The following is a 15547-nucleotide window of genomic DNA, read 5'->3' as shown; positions in this document are numbered from 1 at the left end:
TGAGCCGCCCATTATTCTTACTTGGACCTGAAATAAATGCTATACTTTCTTCACCACAACCTGGTATCATTAGATTGGCTTTGCAGCATGGTGGGCGAGCAGACCCAGGACTGATCTGGTAACACCAAGAGAGCAGAAGTCATATTTATCACCAGATGGAATTTAGAGCCAAGAAGGCTCTGAATAATTAAACCTTGTTTAGGGAAGGAAAAATAATTTTCCCTCTGCCCTATTAGGTTATTTCCTGGAAACTCACTGTAATAAAAGACAGTAAACAGGAGACCAAAAAAACCCCAAATTTTATCAGCATGGATACCTTCTGTGTACATGGGAGATACCCAGGAATACTGAGTAATATCCCCAAATGGCCCAAGAGTGACACAGAGTGAAAATCATTCGGTCGTGTCCAACTCTTTGCAACCCCATGGACTCCATGGAATTCTCCATGCCAGAATACTGGCGTGGGTAGCCTTTCCCTTCTCCAGGGGATCGTCCCAACCTAGAGATTGAACCCAGGTCTCCGCATGCAGACAGATGCTTTACCAGTTGAGCCACAAGGGAAGCCCCAAGCCACCACATTAAATGCCTCTAGCAAAGGACCAATGAACATGTTGAAGGGCGGGGAAGCCAGTTATTGGAGGCTACAGGAAAGGCACAGCTAACAAGAGTATGATTGTTATGTAGATTTAGCTCTTTGTCTTCTCCATTGGTCAGATTATAAAATGTAGAACTATCTGCCTCGTCCTGGCACAGAGAAGGAAATACCCTTACAAATAGAGATTTCATTTATAAATGTAAATGTTTCTTTAAAAAGAGTAGCTAACTGCTTGGTCACTTCTTTACAAGTCATGTTTTTATGGGGCTCCCGTGTGTACACAATTAAATTTTTTTCTCCTGTTCATCTAATGGCCTTATAGCCATTATATTATTAAATCAGTCAAAAAAAAAAAAAAAAAAAAAAAGAGGGAAAGAGAGAAGATTTTTCTTCCCCTACATCTTGTTTGTTTTCCTCCCATTGCACTTTCCATCTTCCATATTATGTAATATACTTGCTTACTTTTTCTCTCCCCTGACTGGAATGTAACATATTAATTTAAGATGTAACAAAGATTTAAAAGTGAAAAAAAAACAAAACAACCATTTTCCTACATTATTCACAAGTGCACAAAGACATGTAAAATCATGGCAGTAATGATTATAAGAGTGAAAAATTTCATAATACACTGAAATAGTTTCAGGGGATCAAGTATATATATACACATAATGTTATATATATATGTATATATATTATGTATATATATACAGATATACACTGATATAGAAGATGTCTGGTGCCATATATAAAATTAAAAATATATGGGGAAAATATTTACAATGTAAGAGTCAAACATGCTTATTTAACATTTTCACTTTGAAAAGAATGCAACAGAAAACAGACAAGGGTAGTAGAAAACCTCAGATGTTCCCATTAACATTAGAATTAAGACAGTGTCCATACATTATCATTCTGGAGGTTCCAACAAAATATTCAGATGAGAAAAAGTATATAGATCTTTATAGATGGAAAAAGCAATGAAAATTACCATTACTTCCAGACTATATGATTCAGTTCAGTTCAGTTCAGTTGCTCAGTCGTGTCTGACTCTTTGTGACCCCATCAACTGCAGCATGCCAGTCTTCTCTGTCCATCACAAACTCCTGGATCTTGCTCAAACTCATGTCCATTGAGTCGGTGATGCCATCCAACCATCTCATCCTCTGTTGTCCCCTTCTCCTCTCCTTCAGTCTTTCGAAGCATCACGGTCTTTTCCAATGAGTCAGTTCTTCACATCAAGTGGCCAAAGTATTGGAGTTTCAGCTTCAGCGTCAGTTCTTCCAATGAATATTCAGGACTGATTTCCTTCGGAATGGACTGGTTTGATCTCCTTGTAGTTCAAGGGACTCTCAAGAACCTTCTCAAACACCACAGTTCAAAAGCTTCAATTCTTTGATGCTCAGCTTTATTTATGGTTCAACTCTCACATCCATGCATGACTACTGGAAAAACCATAGCTTTGACTAGATGGATCTTCGTCAGCAAAGTAATGTTTCTCCTTTTTAATATGGTGTCTAGGTTGGTCATAGCTTTTCTTCCAAGGAGCATGCATCTTTTGATTTTATGGCTGCAGTCACCATCTGCAATGATTTTGGAGCCCCCCAAATAAAGTCTCTCACTGTTTCTACTGTTTCCCCATCTATTTGCCATGAAATGATGGGACCAGGCACCATGATCCTAGTTTTTTGAATGTTGAGTTTTAATTTTTTCACTCTCCTCTTTCATCTTCATCAAGAGGCTCTTTAGTTCCCCTTCACTTTCTACCATAAGAGTGGTGTCATCTGCATATCTGAGGTTATTGATATTTCTCCCTGCAGTCTTGATTCTAGCCTGTGCTTCATCCAGTCTGGAATTTTGCATGATGTACTCTGAATATAAGTTAAATAAGCAAGGTGACAATATACAGTGTTGAAGTACTCCTTTCCCAATTTGGAACCAGTCCATTGTTCCATGTCCAGTTCTTCTTGACCAACATATAGATTTCTCAGGAGGCATGTCAGGTGGTCTGGTATTCCCATTTCTTTAAGAATTTTCCACAGTTTGTTGTGATCTACACAGTAAAAGGCTTTGGCCTAGTCGATGAAGCAGAAGTAGATAGTTTTCTGGAATTCTCTTGCTTTTTCTATGATCCAGTGGATGTTGGCAATTTGATCTCTGGTTCCACTGTCTTTTCTGAATCCCGCTTGAACATCTGGAAGTTCTTGATTCACGCACTGCTGAAACCTAACTTGGAGAATTTTGAACATTACTTTGCTGGTGTTTTAGATGAGTGCAATTGTGCAGTAGTTTGAACATTTTTTGGCATTGCCTTTCTTTGGTTTTGGAGTGAAAACTGACCTTTTTTAGTCCTGTGGCCACTGCTGAGTTTTCCAAATTTGCTGGCATATTGAGTGCAGCAGTTTAACATCATCTTTTAGGGGTGAATTATATGATTGAATACCAGGAAAATGCCAAAAATCCTACTAGAAAAACTGTTATTAAAAATATAGATAAAAATAAATTAAGGAAGGACATTTTCACAGGACCATAATAGGTACTTGGTTCATGCATCTTGCCTAGTTCAGACCCTCTCTTTGAATGGTTGTCTTTTTTCCCCCCATAATAATTTCTAATCAATATTCACTTTAATGAAACAGAAAAGAATTACAGTGACTGGACAACCACAAAAAAAATTTTATGATGTTTTTGCTACCTGTGAGTATATAAATATGCTTTTGGAATTCCTGGAAAACAGTAGAAATAGGAGCATGCAGTAAGATAGCTGGAAATTTAATACATAAAAATTCATTGCTTTATACAGATAAGTACCAGTTAGAACATACAATTCAAGAACAGACCTCATCTGTAATAACAATGAAAAAAGATTAAATAATCCAAATCCTTTTGAAGAAAACTTAAGAACATTACTAAAAGTTACAAAAGAAGACTTGAAAAGGCATGGCATGTCCTCAGAGTCTTGACACTATAAACATGTCTATTTTTGTCCAGGCAATCTATGAGAGGACTAATGCTATAGAAAACTTGACTCATTATTATAATAACAGCAACAGTTAAATACTGTCCATTAATAATCAGATGAAAGAAATGGAATAGGAAGTAGAGAAATAGCCCAAAGTGTGTATGGGAATTTAGTATATAAAGAAAAGAAATGTGAAAGTGAAGTCGCTCAGTCGTGTCTGACTCTTTGTGACCCCATGGACTGTGCCTACCAGGCTCCTCTGTCCATGGGATTTTTCAGGCAATAGTCTTGGAGTGGATTGCCATTCCTTCTCCAGGGGATCTTCCCAACCCAGGGATCGAACCCGGGTCTCCCGCATTGTAGACAGACGCTTTACTGCCTTAATATATAAAAGTGACAATTAAAATCACCACAGAAAAGTTAGCTCAATCACTAAATGATATTAAAACCACTGGGTAAAACACCAAAGAAAAAACTAAGGTTATTATCTTTATCTTAAAATTCATAACTTCTAAATCCAGCTAATTCAAAGATTAATGTATTAAAATGAAACTATTAAAATATTAGAAATAAAAAATGGTTATGTTTTTACAATCATTTCAGAGAGGTGAAGTCTAAGACTTTTAGGATTGGCATAGAAGCCATAAGTGAAAAGCCTGATATATTTAACTGCATAGAAATTAAAATTTCCCCTTGGGAAAAAACTTTTGTAAGGCGATCATGACAAAAGTTTTAGGACAAATAATAAACTGGGTAAAAACTATCTACAATTCAAGTCACAGGCTAAGAATTTGGGTTGTGATTAAGGAGTATATATTTGGCACAGAACATCTGACAGCTCACTGTGAACGACGCTGGATTCATGACCTCTGAAAACTTCGCCTTGGGACCAGGAGCCAGTCTTGATCACTCAAGAGCTTTTGCGTAGAAGAGTTTTATTAAAGTATAAAAAAGGACAGAGAAAACTTCTGACACAGACATCAGAAGGGGGACAGAGGGTGCTTTTATATTTTTATATACTTTTCATATGCATTTAAATTAATTGTTACAATAAATCAAAAGACTGTCTCAAAGGTCTTACTAGACCCACTCCCACGATTTACATTTTACAATGACAGGATTAGAACTAGCAATAGAAAGATCTTACCAGACCCACTCCCATAATATACATTTTAAGATAGCAGGATTAGTTAGAAGGTTCTCAAGAAGGAAAAGCATATCAATAAGCAGGATACATTGTTGTTATATAATTCTTCAGTTCATTTCAGTTGCTCAGTCGTGTCCGACTCTTTGCAGCCCCATGAATTGCAGCAGGCTAGGCCTCATTGTCCATCACCAACTCCCGGAGTTGACTCAAACTCATGTCCAGTCGGTGATGCCATCCAGCCATATTATCCTCTGTTTTCCTCTTTTCCTCCTGCCCCCAATCCCTCCCAGCATCAGAGTCTTTTCCAATGAGTCAACTCTTCGCATGAGGTGGCCAAAGTACTGGAGTTTCAGCTTTAATATCAGTCCTTCCAATGAACACCCAGAACTGATCTCCTTTAGAATGGACTGGTTGGGTCTCCTTGCAGTCCAAGGGACTCTCAAGAGTCTTCTCCAACACCACACTTCAAAAGCATCAATTCTTCGGCACTCAGCCTTCTTCACAGTCCAACTCTCACATCCATACATGACCACTGGGAAAACCATAGCCTTGACTAGATGGACCTTTGCTGGCAAAGTAATGTCTCTGCTTTTCAATATGCTATCTAGGTTGGTCATAACTTTTCTTCCAAGGAGTAAGCATCTTTTAATTTCATGGCTGCAGTCACCAACTGCAGTGATTTTGGAGCCCCCCGAAATAAAGTCTGACACTGTTTCCACTGTTTCCCCATCTATTTCCCATTAAGTGATGGGACTGGATGCCATGATCTTTGTTTTCTGAATGTTGAGCTTTAAACCAGCTTTTTCACTCTCCTCTTTCACTTTCAAGAAGAAGCTTTTTATTTCTTCTTCACTTTCTGCCATAAGGGTGGTGTCATCTGCGTATCTGAGGTGAGTGATATTTCTCCCTGCAATCTTGATTCCAGCTTGTGCTTAATCCAGCCCAGCGTTTCTCATGATGTACTCTGCATGTAAGTTAAATAAGCAGGGTGGCAATATACAGTCTTGACATATTCCTTTTTCTATTTGGAAGCAATCTGTTTTTCCATGTCCAGTTCTAGCTGTTTCTTGCTGACCCGCATACAGATTTCTCAAGAGGCAGGTCAGGTGGTCTGGTAGTCCCATCTTTTTCAGAATTTTCGCCAGATTATTGGGATACATGTAGTCAAAGGCTTTGGCATAGTCAATAAAGCAGAAATAAATGTTTTTATGTAACTCTCTTGCTTTTTCAATGATCCAGTGGATGTTGGCAATTTGGTCTCTGGTTCCTCTGCCTTTTCTAAATCCATCTTGAATATTTGGAAGTTCACGGTTGATATATTGCTGAAGCCTGGCTTGGAGAATTTTGATCATTACTAGCGTGTGAGATGAGTCCAATTGTGTGGCAGTTTGAACATGCTTTGTCATTGCCTTTCTTTGGGACTGGAATTAAAATGGACCTAACAACCTAGATGTTTTCACTTGCATGTGCTGAAAGAACTGGCTTTGCAGTTTCCAAAGAAAAAAAGTTTTATTTTAACCAATTTTCTCTGAAGTCCAAGGAATATCATGGCCATCCTGCATCAAAAAGTCATCTTTCCTTGATGTAGTCATAGTTTCATGCCTAAATTATAGACCAACTCGTGCTCAAATTGACTCTGATATCAGGGGCAGATCAACTGATCAAAAGCTTGGACTGTCTTTCTGGAGGGAAGTGAGACCTTGGTCCCATGAGAAGAATCTGAGGACTTAAGGGAATTTGCAGAAATGGGGAAAGCTTGGTCCATCCTACATGTACCATAATCTTAAATAATGTTTATTTTCTTTACCGAAGTAAGAAACAGGTGATAAATACAAACATAAGTCACTGAAAGGTAAAGAAAGTCATCTGTGATCGAAAGCTGCATTCTAAGGAAACTTTGTTCTCTTAACCTAGAAAGGAGACTAAATTCCAGTCTGGTACCAGCTTACCAGGTAACAAACAAACAAAATTGTTTACAGGTAAGCTTAGAAAAGTCTTTTCCACAGATAATTTGAAGTAGCAGTATTTTGGCAAAGGCATCAGTGTGAAACCATAGATGCAATGTTTCAAACCTGATTAGACAGAAATTGACAAAGTAGTCTGGTAACTTCTGTGACTTGAAACACATGAATATGATAACTAGAATTATAACTGACAGCATTTTACCAGAACATATCAGATTTTCATGGATGTCACATAATTTCTAGAATACCTATATTAGTAACTGAAGGAGTCTTTGGGCCTAGAAAAGAAAACAACAGTCTCAAAGGCCCTTGCTGAATCATCTAACTTCGGAGAAAACAAAACCAAACTTTAGGTCCTGTTGTGAGGCTCCAGGCCGGTTGTATCTATCTGGGACTTATCAGCCCCTGCCCAACTACAAATGCCATCTCTCTCCTTCTTTTCTGCCTCGGCTCAAACTATACCTTACAGTAACATCCACCATATAATATAACTTGGGAAGATTCATCACTCTTTCTGACAGCACTTCCCATGTAGTTTAACATGCCAAATGAACTCAGGTTGTTTAATATCTCTCTTGGGGAGGTCTCAGGGGTCCTCTGAAGCATCCCAAAGTTAGCTAGAAGTCAATTATTTAGGCAGGCTTGTTCATAGATATAAAAAGGGTTTATAACAGTCAGGAGGGCATCAGAGGGCAGACACACTGAAACCATACTCACAGAAATCTAGTCAATCTAATCACACTAGGACCACAGCCTTGTGTAACTCAGTGAAACTAAGCCATGTCCTGTGGGGCCACCCAAGACGGGCGGGTCATGGTGGAGAGGTCTGACAGAAAGTGATCCACTGGAGAAGGGAATGGCAAACCACTTCAGTATTCTTGCCTTGAGAACCCCATGAACAGTATGAAAAGGCAAAATGATAGGATACTGAAAGAGGAACTCCTCAGGTCAGTAGGTGCCCAATATACTACTGGAGATCAGTGGAGAAATAACTCCAGAAAGAATGAAGGGATGGAGCCAAAGCCAAAACAATACCCAGCTGTGGATGTGACTGGTGATAGAAGCAAGGTCCGATGCTGTAAAGAGCAATATTGCATAGGAACCTGGAATGTCAGGTCCATGAATCAAGGCAAATTGGAAGTAGTCAAACAGGAGATGGCAAGAGTGAAAGTCAACATTCTAGGAATCAGTGAACTAAAATGGACTGGAATGGGTGAATTTAACTCAGGTGACCATTATATCTACTACCGCAGGCAGGAATCCCTTAGAAGAAATGGAGTAGCCATCATGGTCAACAAAAGAGTCCAAAATGCAGTACTTGGATGCAATCTCAAAAACAACAAAATGATCTCTGTTCATTTCCAAGGCAAACCATTCAATATCACCATTCAATATCATCCAAGTCTATGCCCCAACCAGTAACGCTGAAGAAGCTGAAGTTGAATGGTAGCTGTATGAAGACCTACAAGACTTTTTAGAACTAACACCCCAAAGAGATGTCCTTTTCATTCTAGGGGACTGGAATGCAAAAGTAGGAAGTCAAGAAACACCTGGAGTAACAGGCAAATTTGGCTTCGGAATGCAGAATGAAGCAGGGCAAAGACTAATAGAGTTTTGCCAAGAGAAGGCACTGGTCATAGCAAACACCCTCTTCCAACAACACAAGAGAAGACTGTACACATGGACATCACCAGATGGTCAACACCGAAATCTGATTGGTTATATTCTTTGCAGCCAAAGATGGAGAAGTTCTATACAGTCAGCAAAAACAAGACCGGGAGCTGACTGTGGTTCAGATCATGAACTCCTTATTGCCAAATTCAGACTTAAATTGAAGAAAGTAGAAAAGACTCTGATGCTGGGAGGGATTGGGGGCAGGAGGAGAAGGGGACGACAGAGGATGAGATGGCTGGATGGCATCACTGACTCGATGGACGTGAGTTTGAATGAACTCCAGGAGTTGGTGATGGACAGGGAGGCCTGGTGTGCTGCGATTCATGGGGTCGCAAAGAGTCGGACATAACTGAGCGACTGAACTGAACTGAGGATCACATAAGTCACCATGAAACAACACTTCTCCACTTAGCCGAAGTTAACAAAAGATTTCAAAGGTAAAGCTAGAACAGATTGCTCAGGAGGTAAAGAAACTTAAAATCCATTAGCAAAGGCAGTCAACATCTCAAGAAAACGTGTAGTAGGCACAAAACCCTTTTCTGGGGGTCTACTTTCCATAAAACCTCTTTATCCCATTCTATATCCATTCCTTTGCTTCTCCCATCCTGAAACTGCCACCTGCAAGACAGAACTACTTCGTTTTCCTTCATAAAATGCAATTTCATTCCTCATACCTTCTTTAATAACAAGTCATACATTTCCCTTAAGCAACCAAGAACTGACTTTTATATTGGCATTCTATAGACTGGTGAACATATGTATCAGTGATAATACAAAAGAAAAAAAAAATTATTGCTTTCTTACACTGAACATGTCAGGATGGCACCAGACACTATTCATGGATAGTCAAAAATCTCTTTCGTTTCTGTGTAAGAGGGAGGTCCTTTCAAGTACTGAATGTTTCACAACCTTAATTTATTTGGAAATGACCTAGCTATTCAATACACTGTTGTCACTTAGTTTAGCACAACGATAGAAACCAAAATCTGGAGACACTATTGTAAGTTCAGTTCAGTTCAGCTGCTCAGTCGTGTCTGACTCTTTGTGACCCCAGGAACTGCAGGATGCCAGGCTACCCTGTCCATCATCAACTCCAGGGGCTTGCTCAAACTCATGTCCATTGAGTCAGTGATGCCATCCAACCATCTTATCCTCTGTCATCCCCTTCTCCTCTGCCTTCAATTGAGACTATCATAGACAGATATTTTAGAGTATAATTATTGTTAATAATTTATCTAAAAGCTCATATCACATTTACATTTTTTACGAGTTTTTTGTTGTTGTTTTTAGTGGTACTTTCTTTGTTGATAAGCTTGTGACAGATATAAAAATATAGCAATTTTTAACTTATAATAAACCTAGGCACTGTGAAAATTTTGTGCTTAATGTTCATGACTCCTAAACATGTCTATAGTAGACTAGGGGAAAAAAATACTAGATATTTAATATTGACTATTTCCCAGTTCACGTGAATCTGAAATTCGTTTAGGTCAATGTTTTCTTGTATTTCCAACTGTTTGATTTGTAAGGACTTCCTTTTCTTGAGACCAGTTAAATAAGAACTTAGAACTTGAGCAATATTATCAAAAAACAGAAGACTCACACTAAGACATACAGAAATACAGACAGACAGACAAGAGATCTTCTAGTTTTCCGCCTGAGATTTAAAATATTTATTTGAGCCACTTTTTTTGGGGGGGGGGGGTGTGCGGAGGTGGGGGAGGGGAGGCGGGTGGCAGCAAGAATACTGGAGTGGGTTGCCAGTCCCTTCTCCAGGAGATTTTCCCGACCCAGGGATTGGACCCAGGTCTCCCGCACTGTAGGCAGACGCTTTACCATCTGAGCCACCAGGGAAGTTGTTGAATTCTGTGGCAAGGGTTAACTTGAAGGGTTGCCCTAGGCAGGCCTTTGTAACAAGCTAATTGTTTTTAATTGCATAAGCAAAAGAACCAGCTTTACCATTTCCAAGAAAAACAGAAGTTTCCTCGTAACCAATTTTGTCTGGTTCTATAGAATATCATGGCCATCCTAGGTCAGGTCATCTTTGCTTTCTGTAGTCATAGTTTTATCCCTGAATCATAGGCAGATGAGCTGATGAAAAGCTTGGATTGTCTCTGTGGGGTGGATTTGCTTGTCCTTGTGCTCCACCTGGCGGCAGTAGCGAGGCCCGTGGGGCTCTCCTGGAAGTGGGCGTGGGGGCGGGGCGCACCGGGAGCGCGTGGTGGTGGTGAGGGGGCGGGTGACGCACAGGGAGCGCATCGGGCGCGGGACATCCCAGTTGTGCTCTCAGGGGTCACCATTGCGGCTGGGAACGCCCATTTCATGTGCTCCTGGGTCCCCATTGATCGGCATCCAGTGAGCGGAGTGGACGGGTGTGGACCACAGGTAAGGGAACTGGGACTCGGTGGAGCAGGGAACCACGTTTTCTGCCCTCTCTGTTGGCACAGTCTCGGAGCCCCCTAACCTGGCGGTCGCAGAAAGCCCTCGCCTTTGGGGTCAAGCCTTTTACCGCTTTACCCCTTCGCATAAAGCTCAGACCCGTGCGGTTTTCCCAAGCAGCCTAGTGCCTGCTGGAAGTCCAAGGGATTTATCCTGCCTGGTGATTTCACCTGCAGGGACTTCATAACTCTTACTCTGGCTGGCTGGTCCAGCCCTGCTTCTGGCACTTTGCAGCCCGGTGGGCCCTTGACCACCTGCTGGGATAGGAAAGGGAAGGGTACACGAATTGCACCCTAGAAACTTAGTAGGGTGCATGGATTTAAAAACCTGGTGGCCACCGAGGCAGAAAAGAAGGGTGGAGGGCACCTTGCTGCCCTTTCAAGGTGGAATTTGTGGCTGTCCTGCTGAGAGGGGGCCTTTCCATGGGGACCCTGTGCAATAAGTTTGGTGTTTTGGAACTGAATAATTAGAACGTGTAAAAATTTTAAATTATGTGGTGCTTTAATTAAAAAAAAAAACAAGCTCCAAGTGTTTTTGCAAATTGAGGTCTAAAAATTGTAGGCCTGTTTTCCTTCCACTGTGACATTCTATGAAGAAATGTGCGTATTTTTAAGGAAAGAGTCAGAAAAGTGAGGGAAACAGAAAACCCATAGGTGCCCCTGTAGTTTGACGAAGGCCTTAGGAGGTCACTTGTAAATGCTGCTGGCTGTCAGGAGGCAGTCTCTTCCTGTGGCTGATGGGCACAGAGCTCTGCAGGCTTGTTCTTTGCATGGATGTTCTTGTTTGTGAAAATCCAGCTCATATATTTACTGCCTCACCCCTAACCTCAGTCATTTATTCAAAGAACTTCTGTCCTTGCTTTTTTTTTTTTTTTAACATTGAATTATTTTTGACTATGCTGGGTCTTTGTTGCTAGCTGTCTAGTTGTAGTGAGCAGAGGCTGCCCTCTAGTTGTCATACCATGGCTTCTCATTGCAGTGCTTTCTCTGGTTGCAGAACTTGGGCTCCGGAGCATGCAAGTACTTTGATAGTTGTACAAGGGCTTAGTTGCCCCTGGGCATGTGGAATCTTCTAGCACCAGGGAGGGAACCCGTGTTCCCTGCATTGGTAGGCAGATCCTTTACCACCGGACCACCAGGGACATTTCCTGTTCCCTTTCATTACAGAATGATATGTAAAACATACATGTAGGAGCTAAATATGCTCAGCTGACAATACTTGGAAATACATACATGCATTCGAGCTTACCTTTGAACATTTTCAGTTAAAGGTAATTTGTAATGATGTCTCCTTGGATCTTGTAACCTTTCCTTTTGTTTCTCCGTATCTTCCCATTCCAATGATAAGACACCTGGCTTCCACCGCTTGTCATGCATAGAAATCAGTGCTTGTCCCATGTGGTTACTGAAAAAACTGTCAGACTGTCTTCCAAAGGGGGCTGTGCATGCATTTCACCAGTATCTTGAGTATGTTTCTGTATAATAGTTTGCTATCAGTATACCCTCAGTGCCCAGGTGTATATTTCAATCTTTACCAATTATGAATGGGCTTGTTTGCTCTAGTGTTCTTCGACAATTTGAGTAGAGATTCTTTGTCAGATACGCATTTTTTAGGAAAACAATTGTATGTATTTTTGGCTGTGTTGGGTCTTTGTGTGTGGGCTTTTCCCTAGTTCGGGTGAGCGTGGGCCATAACTAGTGGTGTGTGGGCTTCTCACTGCAGCGGCTCCTCCTACTGCGGGGCACAGGCTCACGGGCTTCAGTGGCTGCAGTATGTGAGCTCGGCATTGTGGCTTCCAGGATCTAGAGTACAGGCTCGGTAGCTGTGGCTCACTGGCTCCATAGCATATGGGATCTAACCATAGCAGGGATCACACCTGCATTTCCAGCACTGGCAGGCGGATTCTTTACCTTGGAGCCACCAGGGACGCCCTCAGGCATATTTTTGATTCTAGTTTTCCACACATGTACCTGGTGAGAGAGGCCAGGATCAAGAGGCCTGGCTGCTGGGAGCCCTCAGCCACAGGTCTGGCTGTGCCATCCAAAGCTCTGGGGCCTTTGGTGAGCACTTCAGCTTCCCTGGGACTGTTTCCTCTCCTCAGAAATGCCCTGCTGTTGGACTGTAGCCCACCAAACTCCTCTGTCCCTGGGATTTCTCAGGCCAGAATACTTGAGGTGGTGCCATTTCCTTCTCTACAAGGTAGCATTTGGAAGATATTTTCTCCTGGATCATGGTTTTGATGAAGGAAGGGGGATCCCTTCCAGGGCTTGAGAGTGGCTTCTTGTCTGACACTTGGAAGTAAATTGTCCGAGGAGAGGAGTGCCGTCCAAGTGAGAGACTTTATTGGGAAGGGCTGCCAGGGCAGAGGGGAGGAGGGTGAGGGAAATGGAGAGAACTGCTCTGCCACATGGCTCACAGTCTCAGGTTTTCTGGCCATTGGGTTAGTTTCTGGTTTGTCTCTTGCCAGTCATTCTGAATTGGGATCTTTCCTGGGGGCACACACATCACTCAGCTGAGATGGATTCCAGCGAGGAGGATCCTGGGAAGTTGGTAGGACCTCTGCACTGCGGTCTCCCATCTCTTTTTGACCTCTCCAGAGTCCTGGTTGGTGGTAGCTTGTTAGTTCCTTATTCCTTACCAGGACCTCCTGTTGTAAGATGACTCCTGCAAGTGCTTTCTCTTCTCTGTTGCCTAGCAAGGGTGGGTGGTCAGTGGTTCATTTCACAGTTTGTCTTTTGGTTCTCTCAAATAAGGTCCTTCACAGAGTAAATGTATAAAATTGTAAAAGTCAATGTTTTAAACAATTTATATTCATAATTTGGTAAGTTGGCTTTTTTGTTGTGTGTTAGAACTCATCACCAGACCAAAGGTCATGTAGATCTTTTGTTGTTTTCTAAAGTTTTATAGTTTTTAGAGGACACTAATAGATGGAGAAATATACCATGTTCATGGATCAGAAGAATCAATATAGTGAAAATGAGTATACTACCCAAAGCAATTTACAAATTCAATGCAATCCCTATCAAGCTACCAGCAACATTTTTCACAGAACTAGAACAAATAATTTCAAGATTTGTATGGAAATACAAAAAACCTCGAATAGCCAAAGCAATCTTGAGAAAGAAGAGTGGAACTGGAGGAATCAACTTGCCTGACTTCAGGCTCTACTACAAAGCCACAGTCATCAAGACAGTATGGTACTGGCACAAAGACAGACATATAGATCAATGGAACAAAATAGAAAGCCCAGAGATAAATCCACACACATATGGACACCTTATCTTTGACAAAGGAGGCAAGAATATACAATGGAGTAAAGACAATCTCTTTAACAAGTGGTGCTCGGAAAACTGGTCAACCACTTGTAAAAGAATGAAACTAGATCACTTTCTAACACCACACACAAAAATAAACTCAAAATGGATTAAAGATCTAAATGTAAGATCAGAAACTATAAAACTCCTAGAGGAGAACATAGGCAAAACACTCTCAGACATAAATCACAGCAGGATCCTCTATGATCCACCTCCCAGAATTCTGGAAATAAAAAGCAAAAATAAACAAATGGGATCTAATTAAAATTAATTCTTACATGCATTCCCAAACATGCATGTAAGAATTAAAGATTTTAAAATTTTAAAAAAATAAATAAATAAAAATAAATTAAAAAAAATAATTAAAATTAAAAGCTTCTGCACAACAAAGGAAAATATAAGCAAGGTGAAAAGACAGCCTTCTGAATGGGAGAAAATAATAGCAAATGAAGCAACTGACAAACAACTAATCTCAAAAATATACAAGCAACTTATGCAGCTCAATTCCAGAAAAATAAACGACCCAATCAAAAAATGGGCCAAAGAACTAAATAGACATTTCTCCAAAGAAGGCATACGGATGGCTAACAAACACATGAAAAGATGCTCAACTTCACTCATTATTAGAGAAATGCAAATCAAAACCACAATGAGATACCACTTCACACCAGTCAGAATGGCTGCGATCCAAAAATCTGCAAGCAATAAATGCTGGAGAGGGTGTGGAGAAAAGGGAACCCTCCTACACTGTTGGTGGGAATGCAAACTAGTACAGCCACTATGGAGAACAGTGTGGAGATTCCTTAAAATATTGCAAATAGAACTACCTTATGACCCAGCAATCTCACTGCTGGGCATACACGCCGAGGAAACCAGAATTGAAAGAGACACTTGTACCCCAATGTTCATCACAGCACTGTTTATAATAGCCAGGACATGGAAACAACCTAGATGTCCATCAGCAGATGAATGGATAAGAAAGCTGTGGTACATATACACAATGGAGTATTACTCAGCTGTAAAAAAGAATTCATTTGAATCAGTTCTGATGAGATGGATGAAACTGCAGCCGATTATACAGAGTGAAGTAAGCCAGAAAGAAAAACACCAATACAGTATACTAATATACATATATATATGTATTCCATACATATATGGAATTTAGGAAGATGGCAATGATGACCCTGTATGAAAGACAGGGAAAGAGACAAAGATGTGTATAATGGACCTTTGGACTCAGAGGGAGAGGGAGAGGGTGGGATGATTTGGGAGAATGACATTCTAACATGTATACTATCATGTAAGAATTGAATCGCCAGTCTATGTCTGACGCAGGATGCAGCATGCTTGGGGCTGGTGCATGGGGATGACCCAGAGAGATGTTATGGGGAGGGAGGTGGGAGGGGGGTTCATGTTTGGGAATGCATGTAAGAATTAAAGATATTAAAATTTAAA

This window comes from Ovis aries, chromosome 17 (genome assembly GCF_016772045.2).
Source record: "Ovis aries strain OAR_USU_Benz2616 breed Rambouillet chromosome 17, ARS-UI_Ramb_v3.0, whole genome shotgun sequence".
Taxonomy (NCBI): Eukaryota; Metazoa; Chordata; class Mammalia; order Artiodactyla; family Bovidae; genus Ovis; species Ovis aries.
This window is presented reverse-complemented; position numbering follows the sequence as displayed.